At 33.0% G+C, this 25493-nt stretch overlaps 1 long non-coding RNA gene and 1 pseudogene across 2 annotated transcripts; both read left to right on the forward strand.

The window, feature by feature from the left end:
- The first annotated feature begins 6302 nt into the window (after window positions 1–6302).
- Window positions 6303–9988, forward strand: LOC142610069 (uncharacterized). 2 transcript variants are annotated; one of them, XR_012839756.1, is made up of 4 exons: window positions 6303–6506; window positions 8145–8218; window positions 9595–9686; window positions 9768–9988. It is a non-coding gene; the product is annotated as an uncharacterized LOC142610069 (long non-coding RNA). The 2 variants fall into 2 exon arrangements; XR_012839759.1 differs by lacking the exon at window positions 9595–9686.
- A 5693-nt stretch (window positions 9989–15681) lies between these two features.
- On the forward strand, window positions 15682–23180 carry LOC142642619 (dihydroflavonol 4-reductase-like; annotated as a pseudogene).
- Window positions 23181–25493: the final 2313 nt, after the last annotated feature.

Raw genomic sequence — 25493 nt, forward strand, 5'->3', positions numbered from 1 at the left:
TAAAATCGTTTCAATCTATCTCATTCCTTTCCTTGTCCCTTCCCAAATGGACTTAGGGTAACGAATTTGACAGAAGAATCATTATTTAAATAGAATTTTTGAGTCTTTTTCTTTATTTTTGCTTTGATTTTTTTAATCTTCATTTTTGTGAATTTTCATGCTGTTTGAATTCTCCTTGTTCTTTTTTTTTTTTTTTTGGAGGGGCTGTTAGGGGAACATTTTAAACACAAAAACGAAAAATAGAAGACCAAGAATGTCCAAAAAACAGCGACAAAGTAAGTTTCAGTTTTTTATAGTTAAGTAAGAGATCTAATATTTAATTCTTGTTTACATTAAAAATCAAATATATCTTAGTCTAATAATAAAGGCGAGCTAGAGGGGAAAACTTGATACCTTTCTCTCTTCTTTTTTTTTTTCTTTTTTTCTTTTTTTTTGGGTGGATCGAAGGCATTCCATAATTACCCGATGGGCTAAAATAGTAAAATGTGCAGATTAAGATTTGAGCTTTGCCCAATTTTCTAAAAAGTGGAATGTGTCTCTGAAAGTTAAGCCAGACAAGAATTATGGGCCCCGAAGTGGGTTTAGTACTGCAATTGGGCCAAGCTTGTGCTGGAATAAATAATAATTAGAGAGTTGTCGGTCGTTTGGCATTTAGCAGAAAGCTTTTTGTTTTTGTCTAGCCTTTAACCAAAAAATAAATAAAAGATAGTACCAAAATGTTTTTTTTTTTACCCAATAATTTAACTTTTAGGTTTTTATCTCATATTTAACAAATAAATTATTGAAAATTACACCACATAGGATGTTTAGGATGTGTTTAGATACTGTTTATTTTGTTAAAAATTGAAAATATATTGCTGAAAATACTGTAGCAACGTATTTTTTATTGCTGAAAATAATGTTCACTCATTTTTCATCACTTGGCTGGTCCATGAACAGTACCATGAGACTAACCAAGTGAAACACAAATGTACACAAATGCAAAAATGCCGCTATGCAAACACACACTTACTAAGCAGATTGTGTACTTCATACATTATCAAATTTATGCCTAATAATAAGTTTAACTACACGAAAAAATTCAAAACTTCTTAAATAATTCTCAATTGATATGTTATGATTATTAGTCCCATGTGAAATTAATGATATACTAATCACTTCTTAAATAATTCTCAATTGATATGTTATGATTATTAGTTGGGAGAAGATGTGCACACCTAAGGAAATGGGAGGTATGGGATTTAGGGGCTTAAAAGGCTTTTAACTTGGCATTATTGGCCAAGCAAGGGTGGCGGCTTTAAACCTATACTAATTCCTTATTTTACCGTGTCTTCCCAGCCAAATATTTTCCAGAGGGGGACTTCCTATCAGCCACTTTGGGCTCTAAGCCGTCATATGCTTGGAGAAGCTTGCTCGCTGCACAACCAATTGTCCGGAATGGAAGTCGCCGGAGGATAGGAAATGGAGCAAAAGTCCGCATTTGGGGTGACCGTTGGCTTCCCTTGTTATCTACATACAGAGTGGTCACCCCATGCCCAGTTGCGAGTAACGAATTGCTAGTGGCCACATTAATTGATAGCCAGAGAGGGGAGTGGGATTTGGAAGCTCTCCAACGCACCCTCATGTCCAAGGATGTTGAATCTGCTCTCTCCATTGCACTCAGCCCGACCTTGCCGGAAGACCGGCTCATCTGGGCTCTTACTCCATCGGGGAAATTCACAGTGAAATCAGCGTATAGGCTTGCTTTGGAAGATCGAAATGGACACGGCGCGGAGGGGAGCTCGAACACTACGTGTATGAAGGAGTTCTGGAGGTTTATATGGCGAATAAGGGTCCCTAATAAAATTCGGAGCTTTACGTGGCGTGCATGCAGGAACATTCTGCCCACGAAAGCTAACCTTTTTCAACGCAAGATAACACTGGACAACATTTGTGAGGCGTGTGGAAATTTTGAGGAAACAACTGGGCATGTGCTCTGGCACTGTCACCGTGCGAAGGAGGTATGGAAAGAGGCAGGTTTGGACAATGACAAGGTCATGGACAACTGTCCTGAGTTTATAGTTTTGTTGTGGTATGCCCGGAATGTTAAACAGTGGCCTGAAGAGGATATTGGGCTGATGGTTATGATGGCGTGGGGGATTTGGACGAACCGGAATGAAGTGCGACATGGGAAGAGTAGGAAGCCAACCTCGGTTCTTGTTCGAGGGATAAAAAACTACTTGGAGGATTATTAACTGGCCAACCATACCACCCGTCCCTACAAAGAACCAGCGGAAGCTACATGGCGTCCTCCCAAGCCTCCATGGTACAAAGTAAACATGGACGGTGCAGTTTTTGATCAACAGAAGGAGGCCGGAATTGGGGTGGTTATCCGAGACCACCACGGCGTAGTAGTGGCGGCACTAACTAAGTAAGAAGTTGAAAGCTCCTCTAGGTGCTCTTGAGGTGGAGGCGAAGGCCATGGAGGAAGCTGTTAATTTCGCCTGGGATATGGGGATCCGAGATTGCATCTTCGAAGGTGACGCTCAGCTCTAACAGTGGTGAATGCAATGCTTCGCCTCTCAGACCCACCGTCGGCCGTCGCTAATAATATCTATGGCTCCCTGTCCCAGCTTTTCAAATTTCGTTCTGTCCTCTTTAGCCATGTTCCTCGGTCTGGGAATAAAGTCGCCCACACCTTAGCACAGTCTGCTAAAAGTGTCTCAGGTCTGCATGCTTGGGTAGAGGAAGGAAACACCAAGTTGTATTGAAACGCTGGTGGCCCATGATGTAATTTTCTTGTCTTCTTCTGAATAAAAGTTGTTGTCTTCCCATAAAATAAAAAAAAAAAAAAATCACAACGAACCATCTTAATAAATTTAAAATCTTTCTAGAAAAAACCATCTCATTAAATTGTGATTTTTCTTCTTTTTATGTTACTTTGTTATGTGCATAATTAGCAGCAATTAGAAATACTTATATATCTTCTTCTTTTTTTGTGCCAAGCTTACTAACGTGATCTTGTAACCAATTAAGACATTAAAGTAGTTAAAAATATGATAAAATTGACTTAATGTAGAATTGCATGGTCTTTTTGTCTGCAGTCGACCTTGGTGTACCCCCTTGTCCTTAGATTTTAATCAACAAAATCCAAACCTACATGTTGAAATCCTACTAGCCAAATGCCTCCACAAACTTATATACAAGAACACGATACAGAATGGCCTTGTAAAGAGGGGGGTTCAGGCAATCACGTGTGTTACTTTGTTATATTCATAATTAGCAGCGACACACACTTACACGTATAGCCAAACTTACTAAAGTGAGCTTGAAACTAATTAGCGGGGCATTAACACTACAAGAAAACTAGCCTATTGCGGCGGACCTATTGCGGCGGGTGCGAAAACTGCCGCTATAGATCGCCTATTGCGGCGCTTTTTCGGCCTGCCGCTGTACATGAGATCTATTGCGGCGGGTCAATGGCCCCGCCGCAGAGGACAGACCTAGTATATTGCGGCGTACATTGCGGCGGGCTGCTGACCGCCGTAATAGATTGACTTGCTTTAGTGGCCTTCGAGAGAGATATAGCGGATGGAAGATGACCCGCCGCACAGACCTCGAAATTGTAATGGGCCTCATGCGGCGGGTGCAAAATCCGCTATGTGTCGCCTGTTGCGGCGCATTTTTGGCCCGCAAGTAGATGAGATCTATTGCGGCGTTTTTTGTGACCGCCGCTATAGGTAAGGTTTTTGTATAAAATCAAGTTTTTGTAATTTACAATAACACAAAAAAGATGAGTTTAAAGATCAAATGGTAAATTACATCCGATTGGCATGAAAATTGGCATGCATATTAAGAACATATAGAAAATGTGATCCAACGGATACATTTTCAAAATATGAATTCAACAATAAGTTATTGGTTGGTGTAACATTTTATAGAGTTACATTAACTGTAACTTGAACCCAACCCTATATTTCTTAATTCGATGTGAATTTTGACAAATCTACCGTTAGATTACATTATCTTCATATATTTTTCATGCATAAAAAATTTCAAGGTGATTAAAAATTAATAGCCATGTCATCAATCAATTGTTTGAATTCAAGTTTTTGTAATTGAAAATAACGCATAAATGATGAGTTTAAAGATCAAATGGTAAATTACATCCGATTGGTATAACAATTGGCATGCATGTTAAGAACATATAGAAAATGTGATCCAACGGTTGGATTTTCAAAATATGAATTCAACAATAAGTTATTGGTTGGTGTAACATATTTTAGAGTTACATCAAGCGTAACTTGAACCCAACCCTATATTTCGTAATTCAATATGATTTTTGACAAATCTACCGTTAGATTACATTATCTTCATATAGTTTTCATGCTTAAAAATTTCAAGGTGATGAAAGATTAATAATCATGTCATCAATCAATATTTAAATTCAAGTTTTTGTAATTGAAAATAACGCATAAAGGATGAGTTTAAAGATCAAATGGTAAATTACATCCGATTGGTATAAAAATTGGCATGCATGTTAAGAACATATAGAAAATGTGATCCAATGGTTGGATTTTCAAAATATGAATTCAACAATAAGTTATTGGTTGGTGTAACGGTTTTAGAGTTACATCAAGTGTAAATTGAACCCAACCCTATATTTCTTAATTCGATGTGAATTTTGACAAATCTACCATTAGATTATATTATCTTCATATATTTTTCATGCTTACAAAATTTCAAGGTGATCAAAGATTAATAGTCATGTCATCAATCAATTGTTTAAATTTAAGTTTTTGTAATTGAAAATAACGCATAAAGGATGAGTTTAAAGATCAAATGGTAAATTACATCCGATTGGCATGAAAATTGGCATGCATGTTAAGAACATATAGAAAATGTGATCTAACGGTTGGATTTTCAAAATATGAATTCAACAATAAGTTATTGGTTGGTGTAACATATTTTAGAGTTACATCAAGCGTAACTTGAACCCAACCCTATATTTCGTAATTCGATGTGATTTTTGACAAATTTACCGTTAGATTACATTATCTTCATATAGTTTTCATGCTTAAAAAATTTAAAGGTGATCAAAGATTAATAGTCATGTCATCAATCAATGTTTAAATTCAAGTTTTTGTAATTGAAAATAACGCATAAATGATGAGTTTAAAGATCAAATGGTAAATTATATCCGATTGACATGAAAATTGGCATGCATGTTAAAGACATATAGAAAATGTGATCCAACGGTTGGATTTTCAAAATATGAATTCAAAAATAACTTATTGGTTGGTGTAACGTTTTTAAAGTTACATCGTTGTAACTTAAACCCAACCCTATATTTCTTAATTCAATGTGAATTTTGACAAATCGACCGTTAGATTACATTATCTTCATATATTTTTCATGCTTAAAAAATTTCAAGGTGATCAAAGATTAATAGCCATGTCATCAATCAATTGTTTAAATTCAAGTTTTTGTAGTGAAACCTAAAGTGAGTCATTTTTTTTTCTTTTTCTTTTTTCTTTGTATTGAAACCTGAAGTGAGATATTTATATATATATAAATCTAAAGTAAAATGTTACTTTGTTTTAAAAAATAGGGTAAAAGATTACTTTGTTTTTATTATCAATTTTATTTTATTTAAAATAATTTTTTTATTTTCATTAATTTACACATGATTCTTAATTAATCAAAAAATATTAAATATTACTATCTATATTAAATGTAAATATAAATATTACTATTTATAAGATATTTATGTATTAAATATTAAATATTACTATTTATAAGATATTCATGTATTAAATATTAAATATTACTATTTATAAGATATTTATGTATAAAATATTTATTTATAAAACTTAAATATTACTACCGTTAAATATTATTTATTTATAAAATGATTACAATGGCTTTTGTTTGTTTTATAAACTGTTTTAATTTTTTGGATAAGACTAATGTAATTAAAAGGTGGATTGTCGTGAAATTTTTGAAGTTTAATTTTCAGTTATTTCATTAGTTGACTATATATATATATATATATATATATATATATATATATATATATATAAATAAATATATATATATATATATCATATATGTGAATGAGAGCCATGGTAGAGTCTGTAGCTTAGTGGTATGGTGTGAGTGCAACAGCTAAGTGCTCTATCGTTCGAGCCTTCGCGTAAGCGTATTTGAGTTTTTTAATTTTTTAAAACCATTAAAACCCTAGCATTTATAACCCTAGCATATTTATAACTTCTGATTTCACTCCAGCCGCCCCTCTCACCCTTTTTTTTTTTTCCTCTCTCTCTCTTTTGGTTGCTGCGCTGTGCTGTTTGGATCTGAGCTTTGGACACGAATCCCATGCTCACCACTGCGATCATGGCCACCATCACGACCACCACCTCCATCATCATCATCATGAAGAGGAGCGTTTGGCGTCTAAGATGCTTCCGGAGGAGTTGGCTGAGGAGGAGGATATGAGATTGTATGTCTTATCAAGGAGATCCGTGGTAATAAATTTTTTTCATTTCTCTTTGAAATCTCATCTCTTCAGCGTTTTCTAATGATCTTCTATGTGAATTTGAGCTTGGAATTTGAATGTGTTTCTGATTCTTTTGATTTGATTGTAGTATTTCTTACATAAACTTTGGTTTCTGAAAGTTTGATCTATTGAAAGAGATGAAAAAATAAAGTAGAGTGGACTTGGATTTTTTTCTAGTTTTAAGAAATGACGTTTTAGGTCTCAATATTTTGATTTTGTTTAAGAAATCGTTTGGTTGCTTGAGAAAATAATCACCAAAAAAAGTAAATTATTTGTTTAATGTTAGTGAATGAAAATAATAAAGTTCAATCCGATTAGATGAGATCCGTATTGAATTCTATCCATATTGTTAGTGAGCAACAAAGGTTGTGTATGCTTTTTGTGAATGCCTGAGATAATTAAAAGAAAAATACTTTCAACTCAATCTTTGAATTTGTTAAATTATTAAAAGTATGGATTCTGGGGGAAAAAAAGTTATTAAATGTATGCAACTTTCTGTCTCTTTTTCCACTACCAGTCAGTAGTGCTAACAAGCTATAAAATGGAAAACACAAATTCCACCTGGTTAGTTGGTCTACACTCTACAGTGAGTAAGCCAACACAAGAAGGGGCTTAGGTATCAGAAAGTATGCTGTGTTTTAATGGTGCTCTGCTGCACAAATGGCTATGGAGGTATGGTATGTTATTCAAAGTAGTGAAAATTCTTGAATCACACGTAGGAAAGGAAAGAGATAGTACATGAGTTTATACGTGAAAAAAATTAGCAAACAAATTAATAATTACCCTATGGAAGACAAAATTTTGGTAGAAGGGTTTAATAATGAGCAAACAAATTAATACTACTGGCGCCAAGCTGTAAATTCAACCCTTTTTCATGTAGTAGATTTTGGTAGTGTTTGCCACACCCACGTCGTTCGTTCTGTTCCATACGTGTGAAGTTGAATTGATTGCTTTGAAATCTATTTTCTGAACTATAAAAGCTTTCAGTTTGGTCTAGAGAATCCATGCAAATTCATCATTGGTTAATTTGGATAGAAGTATTTAAGAGAAAAGATTTGGATTTATTTTTTTTTAGTTTAATTGGCTTGATTAAATTATGAGTTTTTTTTTTTTTTTCCTATTGATTAAATTTATGGATGATCATAGTAGCAATTATTGATTTCATATCAAACAATTTACCCCTGCCCTTCGATCTGACTTTTTGTTTGTTCATGCTGTTTTGTTTGTGTTTTATTAGTTTTGAAATGGTATAAAACCAAACGGTAGACCCTTTTGTTAAAACAGTATTTTAACCATGTGTTTTAATTGTTTTGTGGGTATTTTTGTTGGATTTTTTTTATAAGATATTTTGGTTGGATTGTTTTAAAGGTTTGGCGGTTAGATTTTGGTTTGCATTTGGGTTAGACTTGGTTTTATTTTGTATTGACGCAATAATAAAAGAAAATTCAAAATTCGATTTTTTTTTCTTGATGAATGGCTTTGTTTATCTGTTAAAGCATAGTGGGTCACCACACTTACAATTCCATTGTTAGGGACAGCTAAGTGGTTCAGCAGTACCTGGTGGTTAGTCAGCTAACTTTTTTTTTGACCTGTCTATATTTGATAGATGATGGTAACTTGGCAAAGAAGTGGTCTACTAAAGAACATCTCTACCCAATCTGCAAGCTTGATCAGTCTAAAGTAAGTATTGATAGTGTATTATTATGAGAAAGGGACTACTTTTTATTGTTTGAAATTTCCCCTTCTCTATAATTTTTCTCCTGTGGTTTTTTAGCTCACTTTAAAAGAAAAAAACTATGACAAGGTTTTAGTGGTTATAAGTAATGAAGATTCAAGTGATTGGATGAACTGATCTAAAAAGTGATTTGGGTTTAGAAGGATTGGATCTTGAGGGCAAATAGTAGTTGGAATCAGATCTTTAAGTTGCGGGACTAAATCAAATGGTTGTTGTTTGATGGTTATTTGGAGTGTGGTTTAATTATATTTTGGAGGGTTTAATTTTAGAGATTATATAAGTTTACCACAATATTTATGTTTATTGTGCGTGAGTTCATATTAGTAGGCTTCTAAAATTTTGCTCAAGTTTTATTGACAAAAAACAGTTCTGAATTCAAAGTTATTGTTATGATCTATGTAACGTATCAAAACTATTTATTGTCATATGCATATTTTGTGGTCTTTGACGAACTTGAATTGGGTTAGTGATGTGGAATTAAGTTAATTAAGACCATTTGGTGTCAAAGCATATGAGAAAGTGGATTATTGATATATGGATGCATTTACAATTTCTTATAGCATTATTCTTGAGAAATCAAAAGGCATATATTACACCTTTATGCAAAGCTTTTTTGTGCAATTGGCCTTCATTGTTGATACATAGTTAATTTTTTTTTTAATTTAAACAAAGTGTGCTAATATCTGCTTTTTTTTAACTTATAAATAACAAAACAACACATAAAAACATAACTCATAATCCTTGACGAATATTATAAAGCTTTTTTCATGATTTCTCTGTTCTGTGAAGGGTAACTGGAACTCTCTCATATTTCATCTTAATCTCTTAAGGGGTATATAGGATGCCAATACAATGAATTAATTGCTTTTTGATTTTTTTTACTGAAAAATCTGCATTTTTAAGTCCTTGGTTTACCTTGAAATTGTTATATATGCATTCTGAATTGGTATTTAATTTGTGTTTGTGCTCTTTCTTTGGCTAGGTTGGATTACACAAAATTTATTCAGTTACAGACTTAGAATATATGTTAGATAATTTTAAGTCAATGGAGACAAAGATATAGTTCACAATCCTATGCCTTGTTCATGTACAGTGCGTAAATCAATTTCATTTTATAAATCATGTGACTTTGAATGTGTCTTTCATGCTTGTAAAGAATGTGTCTCCTTAAAATTATATCTCAATGTTTGTGTGTTTTTTTCTTGAAGAATTCATTATGTTCTAATACAATTATTTGAGATTTGGCTGTTTTAAGATTGGCTGTGTTATTTGAGATTTTTAAACACATTGTGGGATTGAAGTTTTATGTATGGGATGATAGTGTGCAGCTTTTATGTTTATAAGGGAAAGAAATGAGTGTTGTGTTTCTACTTGAATACGGGATGCTGGATCATGCAACTTATATATATGCATGTAAGCATTTGTGTACCAAAAAATTAAATTAAAAATAAAGGAAATTATAGTTAATAAATTATTTTGTTAATCTTATTTCAGGTCTGGTAATGTCATTGATTGGATCTTTGCTCACAATGCTTGTAGTAAGTTTTTTTCTGCAAACTCATGTGTCTGCACCTTCTAGTGGTAGTTATGTTGCATTTGGTTCAAGGATATATAATTCTGAAGCTTGTCTATTTTATTATATTAACACTTATTTCTATGACAAACATTGATACTTCCTTGTGCTTCTATGTCAATATAATGTTTGTTTGGAGGCATTTGTGGTATTGTTTTAGTAGAACTAAAATTATTACCAGTTGTTTGTAACATTATTACAGGTTGTTTGTAATTGGATTGGTTTTTTTATTTTTATTTTTTTTAATTTTAAATTTAACCTATAGCGGCGGGTAAAAAGCGCCGCTAAAGGTCTAAAATTATGCTATAATTGAAGCCCTATAGCGGCGGGCTATCCTGCCGCTAAAGATTGTCACCTATAGCGGCATGCATATCCCGCCGCTAAAAGGTCAGTAGACCTAAATGTAACCACATATAGCGGCGGTTTTCTGCCCGCCGCAATAGACCAAAACTGCCGCTAAAAGGCGTATCTACAGCGGCGGGTTTTTGTACCGCCGCAATAGAGATATTGCGTCGCGACAAGGCTGGCGGGTAGAACCGCCGCAATAGCCCCCGCCGCAATAGGTGAAATGTACCTATAGCGGCGGTTTTTGGGGCTTTAGCGGCGGTTTTGGCCCGCCGCAATAGGTCAGTTTTTTTGTAGTGTAAAGTGATTAAAAATATAGTAAAATTGGCTCAATTTGGGATTGCATGGTCTTCTCTTATGGAGTGGACCTTAGTGTACTCCCTTATCCTTGGATTTTAATCAACAAAATCCAAACTTACATGTTGAAATCCTACTATCTAAACGCCCGCACAAACGTATATACAATAATACAGTACAAAACGACCCTGTAAAGAGAGGGGGTGTGGGGGTTTAGGCAATCACGTGTGTGCTAAATAGGATCAAACATTCTGGATGTGAGGATCCACTTCTAGAAGGAAACAAAAACAACTATAATGATTTTTTTTTTTTTTTTTTGCTAAATATTTTGAAGAATGAGAAGTAAATAATATATTGTGTAATTCTTTTGAAACCAAATATTACGTAATTGAACATTCTGTCTATACTCTTATACATATATATATAATTTTTTGAAAATCTTCAATAGCCCTTTTTTAATTTAAAAAAAGCCAAATACATTCTAGTGGACCACTTATGATTGTCGGCTCATTCATTGGCGATACTTTAAATAACATAATAAATACTTTTTTAAATACTTTTTTTGTGATTGATGTCAATTTATAAAGTTTATGTCATATAAATCTATAGTTTCGCTAACATCATTTTATGTCACATAAAAAAAAGGCAAGTCTTAAAATATGTGATTGTGCCAAGTGGCTTTACACTTTTTGTGCTAAGTTGTTAACTTTAATTAAAGATTTTGGTAAATTATATAATTCCCCGATAATTCAGGTACTTTTAAATTAAATTCTAAATTTTAAAAAGTTTTAATTAAATAATTTGTTTTCTCAATTCTCACTTAATTTCAATGAATCACTACTCACTAGGACTAAAACTTATCATACACAGTAAATATTTTTAAAATTGTCGGACATTTGATACACTATCAGACTTTTAGTTATTGTCACTAAAATGTTTATAGTAAAACTGATTTTTTTTAATCATTATTGTAAAACTAATTTTATTATTCATTTCAAATACATTGTTTTTATTTTTTATTATACCTATATGAACTGTGTGATCGTGAATCTCGTGATGTAGCTTATAAAGTAAATTGTATACTTTTATATTTTACTATCTATTTTATTAATCATTTTTAATTTTTAAATTTTTTTTTTTTGCCGATTTACATTATAGGCACATGTTACGTATTTGCAGGAAAATGACAAAGCGGTAAGCCTCACGCTGTCACTACCAACATGTTGGGCCCAATAATATTATCACAAGTATTAGCAATTTAAAATAACAATCACACACGTGAACACAAAATTTACGTTAAAAACTCTTTCTCTTAAAAGAAAAAATTCACGGGACAAACTCCAAATAATTTCACTATTATCAAATCAATTACAATAATTCTTATGTATATCTCATGGTTAAAGAAAAATTTCTTTTTTTTTCCTTTGCTCACACACACAAACACTAATTATCTTTCTCAAAGACAACAACATTTTGCTCTCTCTTCCTTGGCTATCTTCTCGAAGACTGCAACTCTTTACTCTCTCTTCCTTGACTATCTTCTTAAAAGCGGCAATACCTTACTCTCTCATTCCTCTTGCTTTCCTCCCAAGCGAAAATCCATTTTCTCTCTCTTGCTTTCACGCTCTATTTTCCCTCTCCTCACAGGGAAGACCCTTGGACCAAAGCCAAAGCCATCAAATTCTTTGTAGTATTGTCCATTTATAAGACTTTTTTGTTGTTCCCTCTTGGACTAGGAATATATTACCTCTTTAATAAGAGTCTATTCCAAGAGAGTTAATACCGTACAGGAAACCGTTTCAGTTTGATTAGGAGAACGAAGTATTTCGGTACCGGTTAATACCGGTGTACCCTTTTGAGTTTATTGCTAAGTATTAAATATACATATTAGTTGTATATCCATTAATCAAACCCTATATAATTTGTTTCCAATATTTAAAATTATCAACTCATATCTTATTTAATAATTTAAACTCTGGCTAAAATGTTAATTCATTATACTAATAATATAAAATATATAGTATCCTCAGAAAAAAAAAATATAATATCTAATATTTATAATAGAATTGATATTGATGCAAAAAAAAGAAAAAAAAAAGAATTGATATCTATTAAATAATACTAATACTAAAATAGGGTACTAGTAAATAGTCCTAGTCATTTTAGTGCACACAAAACGAATAAGTATGAAATAGTGATAATATTATATTAAGAAAAAAGGTACAGTACTTTGAATTTTGTCAGTGACTTGTCACTACTTGTCAAGCACACAAAACAACAAAAAGTTAAAAGATTAAAGGCAAAAATGCAAAATTCACCCTCTAAATTTCATCACTTTTCATTTCAGTCATTTAAGTTTAAGTTTTATCATTTTAGTCCTCTAAGTTTCATTTATTCTTAATCAAGTCATCTCTTAACAATCTGTTAAATGTTGCCGTTATCTACCTATTTTGTCATTTTAAAAAAAATTTAATTTATTATTATAAGAAAACGTTAATTTTTAAAATAAAAAAAACCAGAAATTATACTAAGAAACGACGAACATCATTGAAGAACAAAATTGAACCCCTACCCCATACCCCAGCCTAATACCAAGAGATTGAGAAAGAGAACGGGAGATACCACAAAATCAAATGACAGTAAACTCTACTACACACAATCAAACTAGCAAAGGAATTTATTACATCTTCTTCTCAAAAATAGAACTGGCAAATGCATCTATGATCTAACGACAAATTCCCCAAAACCCAATCTAGAAATTCAAAAAGAAAAGAAAAGAAACAGAGAAACAATGCAAAACCAATCGTCACCTTCATCGTCACCATTACCATCACCCTCACCCTCACCTTCACCACCAACACAACACCCCTTCTTCACCACCATTCCAATTCCCAGTCCCAAAGATCACAAAACCACACTCTACATCATCCTAGCCACTTCTCCCTTCTCTCTCCTCTTCTTCCTCTCTTCCTCTTCCACCTCCACCTCCACCTCCACCTCCACCTCCCAAATCCGACCCGATCCATATCTCTTCCCTGACCCACCAAACCTCCTCCGACCCTTCCCCTCCCTCCATCGCCTACCTCATCTCTGGATCCGCCGACGACTCACGTTGGATCCTCCGTCTTCTCTTAGCTACCTACCACCCCAAAAACCAGTACCTCCTACACCTTGACCTCACTGCTCCACAATCTGAGTGTGATGGTCCCCCGTTCTCTTTCTCAATCTCTCAATATTGGGCTGGGGTATGGGGTAGGGATTCAATTTTTTTCTTCAATGATGTTTGTCGTTTCTTAGTATAATTTATGGGTTTTTTTTTTTTGAAATTAATGTTTTCTTGAAATAATAAATTAATTTTTTTTTAAAATGACAAAATAGGTAGATAACAGCAACATTTAACAAATTTTTAAGAGAGGACTTGATTGAGAATAAATGAAACTTAGAAGACTGAAATGACAAAACTCAAACTTAAAGGATTGAAATGAAAAGTGATGAAACTTAGAGGGTGGGTTTTGTATTTTTGCCAAGATTAAAATAAAGAAACATGAAAGGCAAATGGATTGCTATAGTTAATGCTGCAGTGACCCAAGCAAGAGCAAGTTAGTTATTCAGAAAGGAGAGAGATTATAAATATCAGATCTCTTTTTTTTTTCTTTTTTCTTTTATTGCTATTTCGGTTCGGTATGAAGTTTTTGGCTGGAATCCGATTTTTTTCCTGGTATGGCCGGAACAACACGGTATAGTCTAGTATTCAAACTACCATCTCATACACCAGTGCAAAATATTCCGGCCATACCGGCTGGTACGATACGAGAGACTAGGAATACATTACCTCTTTAACAATCTTTAACAAGGAATACATTACCTTTTTAACAGGGATGGAACTAGGATTTAAACTTAGGGGGGGGGGCAAAGTTCTTTATTCAAGAATTTTAAAAAGTTAGAATATTAATACTAAAGGTTGACAATGATGAATTATTAGCATTAATTTTTTTGTTTTTTTTTAAATCAATAATAGATATTGTAATCAAGAATAAATTAATGCTAATAATGCATCATTAAAGTAAATTTTTAAAAAACATCAACTGATCCAAGTGAGCAGTAGATCTTTAAAAAAATAAATTTTTTTCATGGATTGAGTTAAAGACACCAACTGATCCAAGTCATTGTTGACACTAATTGGTGTGTGGATGGGGTGATTAGCAGCATAAGAGTTGTCTCTGTGGCTATGGGGTGAAGATACTTGAGAGGGACAAAAAGCTCTCAAATGAGAGGTAGAAATTGGGTAGAGGTTATTGGGTTTTTGTTATTTGTTTTGCTAGGATTTATAATTGATTTGTTTTTTTTTTTTTAACTTAGACCGTGTCTAAAGAATTTTTTTTATTATCTGAATATGTGAATTGTTTTGTAGATTTTCCTTGTTGTCCGGATTTGTAAATTTTCTAAATGTTTATTTAAATTTTTTTCTTGATATTCTTGGGACAACTAGAGAATGGATGATTTGATAATGTTTTTCATTTTTGTTTAATGACCAGCTTGTAAACTGTTTGGGAGAGGGGGGCCAAGTATATTAATTTTAGAGCCAAAAGTATATTTTTTATACCAATATATATACTAAGAATTTTTTTTTCAAAGGTTGGCCCCCCTCAGCCCCAAGGTAGTTCCGTAGTCTTAAACAAGGAAACCTAACTTTCCAAGTCACAATTGAAATTTGAGACAATTTTCCAACACAACATGTTAGGTAATCACATGTGGAAAGTTGGAACTGAATAAAAGGTGTTAACTACTATATATTTCTATTATAGTCCGTTTGGATACCACTTATTTTACTGAAAACTAAAAACTGAAAACAATAAAAAAATAATAATAAAAAAGTTACTGTTCAAAAAAATTTTACTGTTCACATGCTTAAATACATTGTTCATGAACAATGAACAGTGCAATAGGCCCTCAGCTGAAAAAAAAAAAAAAAACAAACCAAACGTGGCCACAGACGCACTACCCAAACATTACCTATATATATAAGTAACCATTCATCCCAGCACAATGCATTAGTCTTTCCCATCAAATTATCTTTCTGATTTCTCTTCTAGCTTGTGTAACATTATATATATATATATATATATATATATATATATATATATATATATATATATATATTTTTTTTTTTTTTTGGTTTTGATCAGAATTATTATGGGTTCAACTTCTGAAACAGTCTGTGTTACTGGAGCAGCTGGTTTTATTGGATCATGGCTTGTCACGAGACTTCTAGAGCACAATTATACAGTCAGAGACTCAGAGCTACCGTGCGCGATCCAGGTTCATTTCTTTTCAAACTTTTTTGGTAACCCTACGACCACATGTACATTATCCACGTGCACAATTATACACAATTCAAGCCACCAACATGATACTTTATTTTCATTTTTTATTAATATATGTGACGTTCATTACATGATAATTGTTATTTATCATCTTATTAAGATATCAATTGATTTTTTGATATGAGTTGTAATTAGTTGAACGAGTAAATTTTTTTATAGTTGAATAAGAGATTTGGAAGAACTAATAAAGTTTTTTTTATTATCAGGAGTAAAAGTTATAAGTTGAAACTCTCTAAAAAAAAATGTTTTTGGTGTATCTTCTCAAAAATAAAAAATAAAGATTGGTTTTGGTGTAAAAAATGTTCAAACTCTAGATCTTTTATTCAACAACAAAATTTTTTCTACAAGTTGAGTTAATTAAAACTCATCAGACTCAATACATTCTAAGTGAGCGTTTGGATAACTAAAATGATCTTGCGTTTTGCTTTTTTTTTCCTGGACCAGCGCCTCTTGCACTGTTCATTGGACATGAACAGTGAAAATAGACAAATAAACAGTAATTTCATTTATCAACATTAACCAGAAAAGCATTTTTTTATTTTTTTCAGTTTTCAGCAAAATAAGCGGTATATAAACGCACCCTAAGGCTTAAGACAATAATTTAAATTGAGTTTTCTATAATAATTAAATATTAATTAATAATATATATATATATATATATATATTGTAAGTGCACAATTGCACCTGGACCCAAAAAACACACGTGGGCTCAGGCCCAATGAGCCTTAAACAATGAAATTTGTAGAGTGTGGGCTCGCAATCTAGTTTGCTGATGTTCGGAGCTTAATGAACAGGCTAGGATGTTACAGTATTTGTAAACAATGGACAAGAAGTGCAAATCAACTTCCTCGGACGTAAGCCGAGCCTGATTTATGTATATTATTTCTCTTTCTCTTATAAAGGTTACAGTTTCTGTCCCTTTTTAATCACCTCTCTCTCTCCCTTAAATACTTCTTCTTCCTCCCACTTTATCCACGTGTAACGCAAATTACCCTACGGGACACCTGTCTCATCCACCACCCTCTGGAAGTCTTTAAATGATAACAAGAAGGCTAACTTCTATTGTTCAGGGGTCATTTCCCCATTAATGCGGCCAGGAAGGTAGATGCAGAGTCTTTAATGAAGAGGTAGCAGCATTTTCCTAAGATATTTCCTTCACTCCATGGCATCTAGAAAGTATATAGATCCCCCTCTTAACCAACGGTTCGTCCAGAACACTGCCTTGTTCTTCTTGGCGAATCCCAGGGCCTTCGCGGGTTCGTCCGAGGAAAGACTTGTCTTCGGACGAGTCCTCGGACTCTCGACTCATGGGCCGACCTGCAGCTCTAAAGGCTTTTAGTCTAAAACAAACTAGCGTCCATCAATAAAGCCCAAGGCCCAAATATTTACTTAGGTCCTTCAAGTCTCCACATATATTATAGAAACAGTATGTCTTTTATTTAGATATGCAATAATACTGATTAAGGTTTTGTATTTTGGTTTAATTAATTTTTTTCAATTATTTTTAAAAAATTTATAATTCAATAGTTACAATGGATAAAAGAGGACTTGAATCTTGAATTTCTTCATTAGAAACACAAGGAGGTGCCAACCAATTATACTATTATCTATAATTACAATTTTTTTAAGATAGGAAACATCTATAATTACAATTGACAATAGTGATCCAATTAAAATTATAATATTACAATAATAAAATAAATTTTAAAGGGTAGAACAATATAATCTAATTAATTATATATTTGCAACTTCACTTATTGATTTACAAAAACTAAAGTATCAAGTTGTTAGGAGAATAGATTGTCAATAATTATTTGGCACACACAGAATTTTTTTAGTTAAATTATTTAGGGCTTTAATTGAGTTGAGTTTCTGTTGACAAAATATTTTGAGGATCTTCTTGGAGGTGGGGAAAGGAAAGAAAAATATACCTATATATTGTTTTCTTTATAAAAAAAATGACCATTTTTCAAATTTTGGGACTTTTTTTTTTTTTGCACAAAATTGAGGACCTTTTATTTATGTAATTGGGATCTTAAAAAAAAAAAATAGGGGAGAGGGGCCTTAGGCCTAGTCCTTGAGTGGGTCTCGAACTAATATATTATGTAATTTATTGTGAATGCTTTGGTAATAAAAACTAAATGATTGATAATTATCACAAATATATATATATATATATATATATATATATATATATATATATATTATTAGAGGTCCTATAATTTTGCGTGGAAGTGTTTTTTTTTTCAGATAGTTTTTAGTTACAACTTATGTAAATTTTTTTGTCTTTTAAATTTTTTTTTTGAGAAACTATTTCTTTTAATTAATAGTGACTCATTGATGACGTGAATTGAATGATATAGATAGCTCATGAATCGTATTAACACAACCAAATCATATTGTATTTTTGTTTTGTTTTTAATAAAAATAATATTTTGGTTTACCAAATTGAGAGGTTTGAGCTGATTGGCATCTCTTGGTAAGTTCATGACATCCAATGTTCAAAACCATCATCTCCTAGCGTAACTATCTACTTATAGAATAATAAATAAATAAAAACTAAGAGGTCTCAAGTTCAATCCATCAGACCATTTGCCTATGGGTTTCAAAGATGTCTTATGAACAAAAAATGAAATAATATGGCCAAAGGCTAAGACACCAATTTCTTATATAAAGAAATTATTTACTTTAAATGATTTATGAATATCCTTGTACAATACTAATTTAAAGAAAATTTTTACTTTAAATAATGAATGAGGTTTGTATGGGGCCAAATACAGCAACCCAGCCCAAACTAGATTGATAGGTATTGTATTGTGGTCCAAAACAATTGGCGCCGTCTATGGGAAGGTCGCCTTGAATCCTTATTTATAACTTTCAGAGATTAAGAAATGGCAAACTCTAGAAGAAAGGTGACCGAGAGATTGGCGCCATCTGGGTAAAGCGACGGGAGAGCTCGGCATATTCAATACGACTAGAGAAAGGTGACCAAGAGATTTGGCATAGGGCTCTGCCCATAGCATCATTTCCCATATTCTTGGGAGGTGGAGTCATGACCCTTCTATGGCGATATCTCTGTCCTCCTATTGAATGAGAGGATGTTGCAAAAGACTCACTTGGTGGGCTCTTGGATCTTCGTCAATAACTTTGCTCTCCTTCAGAACTAGAGCTTTGACTTGGAAAGGGGGTTATGTTTTCCTTTACATGCACTCTATGACGAAGGCGCCTACGCATATGACCAATTTCAACCTAAGGTTACGCATCTCCTATTCACGTGAGATGTGACTTACAGGTCTCGAGTGACTCTGACTGATATAGTCTGAATGAACAGACATGGCCCTTATGCTGGGGGACAAGGCCATTTCGTGATCCCTCCTATGCTCTAAGTTAACAAATTGATCCCCACATTGGGACCCGATAGACTCTTCTCTATCATCCTGAGCAGTGGTTCCACTTCTTCTAGAGTTTGCCATTTCTTAATCTCTGAAAATTATAAATAAGGATTCAAGGTGACCTTCCCACAGACGGCGCCAATTGTTTTGGAACACAATACAGTACCTATCAATCTAGTTTGGGCTGGGCTGCTATTTTTGGCCCCATGCAAGGTTGTAATTCAATCAATGTCTAAATGGATTCCAATAAGTACAGAATGAGAAAACTATTGATATAAGATGAGTAGTGAAAAGTACAATTCTTTTATATACTAATTAATTAAAAAAATTATTTAATTATTAAAATACTTTATTAATTCATATTTGGTTTTTCTCCTTAGAATAAAATTATAACTTTATTGTTGCATAGAAATGCATATTCTATAATGAGTAAAACCTTAACTTAGTATGTTAACTTAACCTTGAGTTCTAGTTAGCTCAATAGATAAAGTTTCTTGTTGTTAAATAAGAAATCTGGAAAATTTTATTAAATCTATATATATAAAGCATGTTAACTTAAATGCATACATGGTGACTTAAATCCATGACCGAGTTCTTCACCTTATTTAGGGAAGAAGTGTGATTTAAATTATAACTCATTGTCAATTTTATTTAAAAATTTTAATGATCTTGTTCAATGGTAACGACATTATAACATTATACGTGTAGCAACAAAAACAAATAAAATGACCATTTTTTTTTTTGAGAAAGAAAATGACCAAATCTCATTTCTAAAAGACTATCTGAATGTTCTACTTGTTTGTTCTTATGTTTTTCTTCTTCTTCTTCTTCTTCTTCTTTTTTTTTTTTTTTTTTCAGTTCAAATCTGATTTGAGGAAGTTACTTAGTAGTAATAACTTAAAATATAGTGCTTAAGATTATTGAATTGGGTAAAAAAAAAGGAACAAATCCGAATAAAATCGTGTTATTTTGACTTTAACTTGAACCATCCACAACCTAACACATTGCGAGAAGGCTACTATATATCGAGTTATATACCTGGAAATTTCTATTGATGCATAAATTCTTTTTTTTTTGGGGGGGGGGGGGGGGGGGGGGGTGGTTGTGTGTATTGATTTTAGAGAATATGAAGAAGGTAAAGCATTTGTTGGAATTGCCCAAGGCATCGACACACCTGACACTGTGGAAGGCAGACCTGAATGAAGAGGGAAGCTTTGATGAAGCAATCAAAGGGTGCAATGGCGTTTTCCATGTGGCCACACCCATGGACTTCGAGTCCAAGGACCCTGAGGTCTGATTATAAGTTTTCACCTCAAAAATGGATGCCAAACTCGTTTATTATTTCGCTAAGTGTAGATAAGAGGATTTGGTTTCTATCCGGCCAAGGAAAATGCTAAAATTACAAACTTTTTTATAAGCGGTTGTAAAAAAGTGAAGTCCGTAGTAAGTCATGATAAAAACTAATAAGAATTTGACACGTTAATAACTTGTAAAAATGTTTTTAAAAATTTGAGTAATGTTATATGCACAAAAATTTTGACAACTTTTTTCATATTTGTTGAGTTGACAAGCTTTCACTAGTTTTCATTTGTGTAAGTGGTTATTGGTAAATAAAATAGTGATGTCACTAGTGGGCTATAATAAAAACTAATAAGAATTTGTCACATTAATAGTTTATAAAAATTTAAGTAATGTTATATGCACAAAAATTTTGACAATTTTTTTCACATCTATTGAGTTTACAAGTTTTCAATAGTTTTCATTTGGGCTCTTCACCGACATCATTTTATTTACGTACTACTAACAATTTGTCACATTAACAAGTGTCAAATTATTTGCGTTAGTAGACCTTCTAAAAAAGTTTGTACTCTTTTACCAATACTTAACTAAATTTTTTTTTTTGCCAAATAAGTAAATGAATTGAAACTATCCAAATTCTACTCCTATTTAGAGTCCTAACTAAATGTTTGCTATGCAGAACGAAGTGATAAAGCCCACAATAAATGGGATGCTAAGCATAATGAAAGCATGTGTGAATGCAAAAACTGTCCGAAAGCTGGTATTCACATCATCTGCATCAGAGTCAGATTTGGAGAGCATGAAAAGCCAGCATATGACGAAAATTGCTGGACTGATGTTGAATTTTGCCGCAACAAAAGATGACTGGATGGGTAAGGTTTTATTTATTTATTTATTATTTTACTCGTCAACAAAATTTGGCTCCAAACATGCTCCAATTACTAATAGGAATAGGAAATTTATCTAATTAAGTGCGTCACGTGTGTTGCACATGACACTAAAGATGCCGTTTTCCTATTGGTGGTTAGAGGTCAAACCTTTTCCTTTAGTTATTATCTAATGTTTGTGTTTGGTTTTATTGGGTTAGAGCTCAAGCTCCAAAAATATGCTTGGAACCACTGTTTATTGCTTTCTGTTTGTTTTGAAGTAGAGTATTTTCTTATTTACAGTATTTGTTATGCAATAAAATATGGTTATACTCGAAAAATATTTTCTGTTTATCGTAATATCAAAATTATAAAAAGTTTTACTTTTAAAAACTTGGTAAAATATTTTATAAAAATACACAGTTACCCTCCCCCATCGGGTGGCTAGGCCATCAGTCTAGCACATTGGGCAGTTGCTGTCGGTAGTCAAGTCGCTAGAGACGACAGACTGTTGGTTCAGTCAGCGGAGTTGCTACTCTGTAGGCTAGTGCCTATGGTCAGGTTGCCAAAGCCACTAATCTAGCAGCCGGAATGGCGATCCCATCACCAAACTTTCAGCACCAGCAGGTCTGGTGGCTGAGCTGCCGGTTTTGGTGGTTTGTACTTGAAAAATTTTATATGTCACACTAAATAGCTGAAAATATTTTATTTCAAAACAAACAGAATATAAGTAAGTGATTGGGATAATGTATATTCTAAGCAATTTGTTTGGGTGTGCAGATGTATTTCGTGTCCAAGGCACTGGCTGAGCAAGCTGCATGGAAGTTTGCCAAAGAGAACAATTTGGATTTCATCACTAAAATCCCACCTCTTGTGGTTGGTTCATTTCTTATGCCATCAATGCCACCAAATCTCATTACTGCTCTTTCTCCTATCACAGGTACATGTTGCCATGCCCTTGTTATCATTGAACATGTAGTTCAATTCACTTGTCCCTCGAAATTTACATTAACATGTTCCATTGCAGGGAATGAAGCTCATTATTCGATATTGAAGCAAACCCAATTTGTTCACTTGGATGACCTCTGCAATGCTCACATTTTTCTGTATGAGCATCCAAAGGCAGAGGGAAGGTATATATGCTGCTAACGTTGCAAAATTGCTTAGAGAAAAATTCCCCGAGTACAATGTCCCTACAAAGTGAGCCCTCTCAACTTCTTGACATTTTGCATTTGTTTTACTCTTTTTTCATTTTCACCAACAAAGTGGTATTTATTTAATTTTTAAATATTTACATCTAAATAAAAATTGGAGGAACTGGAGGATTCAGTTGAAGAGAATCTTATCCCTAATAAACATAATGTCAGTGATAGATCTAAGTGAAACTAATGTCACTTGACTCACTTCAATTACAATGGATCATAAAAATTGTGACAATACTGTCCCTAACATTTTTTTTCTTCTTTATATACATGAACACTACAAGATTATAAGATTGACCATCAGGCTAATTAAGACTTCGAGTGCTCAGGTTCAAGGATGTAGATGAGAACTTGGTGACCATCTCCTTCTCTTCCAAAAAGATTAAAGAGTTGGGGTTTGAGTTCAAATACAACTTGGAGGACATGTATGTAGGTGCTGTTGAACCATGCCGAGGCAAGGATTTGCTTCCTCCAGCAGCTGAAAAACGTGTTAACCGCACAGGTTTGCTTCCTCCAGCAGCTGAAAAACGTGTTAACGGCACAAGCTGAGATTGAAAATTACAGCTTCTGAGGTGACATGGCTTATAGTATTCTAGTCAAAATAAAACTGCCAACCTAGGAGAGTACTATAGGTTTTTTTTTTTGGATAAGTTGTACTATGCTATCTGTATTTTGTTATTGTGCACAAGTTTATTTACACAAAATTTTACAATTGCCAAGGCAGTAAGTTGTTATTAGTAGATAAAAAGGTAACATCAGTGATGGTGAATTAATAAAAGCTTGTCAATTCAACTGTTGTGTCTGTAGCATTGCTCTATTGTGAGTTTGAGATTTCAACTGAGCATTAAGAGTGTATAAGCTTATAATGAATACAAATAAAGTTGATTTTTGGTAGTATTTTCATAGAAAGATTCCAGTTACTGATGAATGCTCCTTTTTAGTTTTGATACTTTGCCCAAATTTATCATAAGAAGTCCCAGATGATGCATGTATAACCTTCTGCATTGAAAAACAGATACAAGCACATATATCCAATGAAAAACTACTTCAAATGAAGATGCCTACAACAAAACTTTCCAACTGCATTGGTAGTGAAAAGTATATAACATTTCAACAGCATACAAGCACATATATCTAGAAAATTAAAGAAAGGTTATACAAAACTTTCCAACAGCATTAAATGTATATAACATGAAGACACAAACTCAAAATGACACTTGACATGAGCTGAAAGAATGCCCGAAAATTGATGAAAACAATGGACTCCTGCAAACTCACACTAGTCTTCATTTCTAATCCTTCCAGCAAAAGGCCCAAACTTTTTTAGCACAAAATTTTTAAGCAGCAATGTAATGGGCTTCTCTATCATGGACCGATCCACTTTCAAACAAGTTAATCAGCATTTGTGGCTACCAATCCACCTGTGCTATTGGGTCTAAACATTACAACAAGGCAACTTAAACCCATTGAGCCCCATATGTTCCTACAAGCTTCAATTTGTTTTGGACTATTCCAAACCTTCTAGCAAGGCAACTCTGACCCTTTGAACTCCAACGATTCTTTGAATCCTCTAGTGGTTTTGGAATATAAGATCACTTGCAGCAATGGAGCTAAATAGCTATATAGCTATTTTAGCTCCACCAAAACACCAAAAAGAAGTATGCAGCAGTGGAGCTAAATCTATATTTTTTTAGCTTATTGCTACAGTGCACATCTATAGATAGATGTGCACTGTTCATGAGAGCTAAAAAAAAAAAATTAATTTTTTATTTTGTGTTCACATTACCTTTTTATTGTGGTGTTTTTATTGTAGTGAGATGTATTATTTTAATGTGGTAGATATATTATTTTATTGTGATGTTTATATTATTTTATTGTGTTGAAAGCTAAAATAGATCCACTGCTGCAGCATGTGTGTAGGTAAAATAGATAAAGTAACTTTTGGTAGAGCTAAATTGCTAAATTTTTAGCTCCACTGCTGTGGATGCTCTAATATTAGGTCTAAACTCTAAGGCATGTTTGGTGTGTATTGATGTGACAACCACTAACAAAGAGAGAGAATTCTTTGACGTGGCAACTCAGTGATAGTGGACCTCATAAATTTGATTTTTTTACAAAAATACTATTGTATTCATTTAAAAAAAATAAAAACACGAAAAATTTGTATTCAGTTTTTATATCTAAATTATATTTTTTTTATATTAAAAATGAAAACTGAATACAAATACGAACCTAAACAAGTTTTCCAGTGATGAATCCTACAAAAAAACTGAAAATGAATATAAAATACACCCATTTTTTTGCTCAAACTAAACAGGCCCTAAACCTTCCCGCAAGGCAACTCAAGACACATTGAGCTTCAGAGATTTCCATAGCCTTTCGAGTGTTTTGGGCTACAAGATCTAAACCTTTCAGCAAGGCAATGATCCTCAAAGCCCAAAACAAGCCTTTGCCACTGGATCATGGCTATTATTTGCTGCCATGGGACATCCAACCATCATCGACCATAGTTATTTGATATCAATATCATCTATTGATTTTGTCTTCTATTAAAGTGTGTTAAACTGTACGTAAATAAGTTGCACAAAAGTATATTTATGCCTACAAAAATAAAACTTTAAAAAGCTATGCAATAAAAATAAACTGAGATTTTTTTTTTTTTGGATAGAAATAAACTGAGATCTTATACTAAAACCAACTCAAATCTTAATAATCAACAATTGAAAAACAAAACAATGGGTCTTAATGAGCTTAATCGGTAAATTCTCCAGTCATTAAATAAGAAATATGAAGTCGAACCTCACTTATACCAAAGACTAATTATTAGCTTAACCTAATAATAAAAAGTAATCATCATGAAAC

Source organism: Castanea sativa, chromosome 1 (genome assembly GCF_040712315.1).
Source record: "Castanea sativa cultivar Marrone di Chiusa Pesio chromosome 1, ASM4071231v1".
In the NCBI taxonomy this organism is placed as follows: domain Eukaryota; kingdom Viridiplantae; phylum Streptophyta; class Magnoliopsida; order Fagales; family Fagaceae; genus Castanea; species Castanea sativa.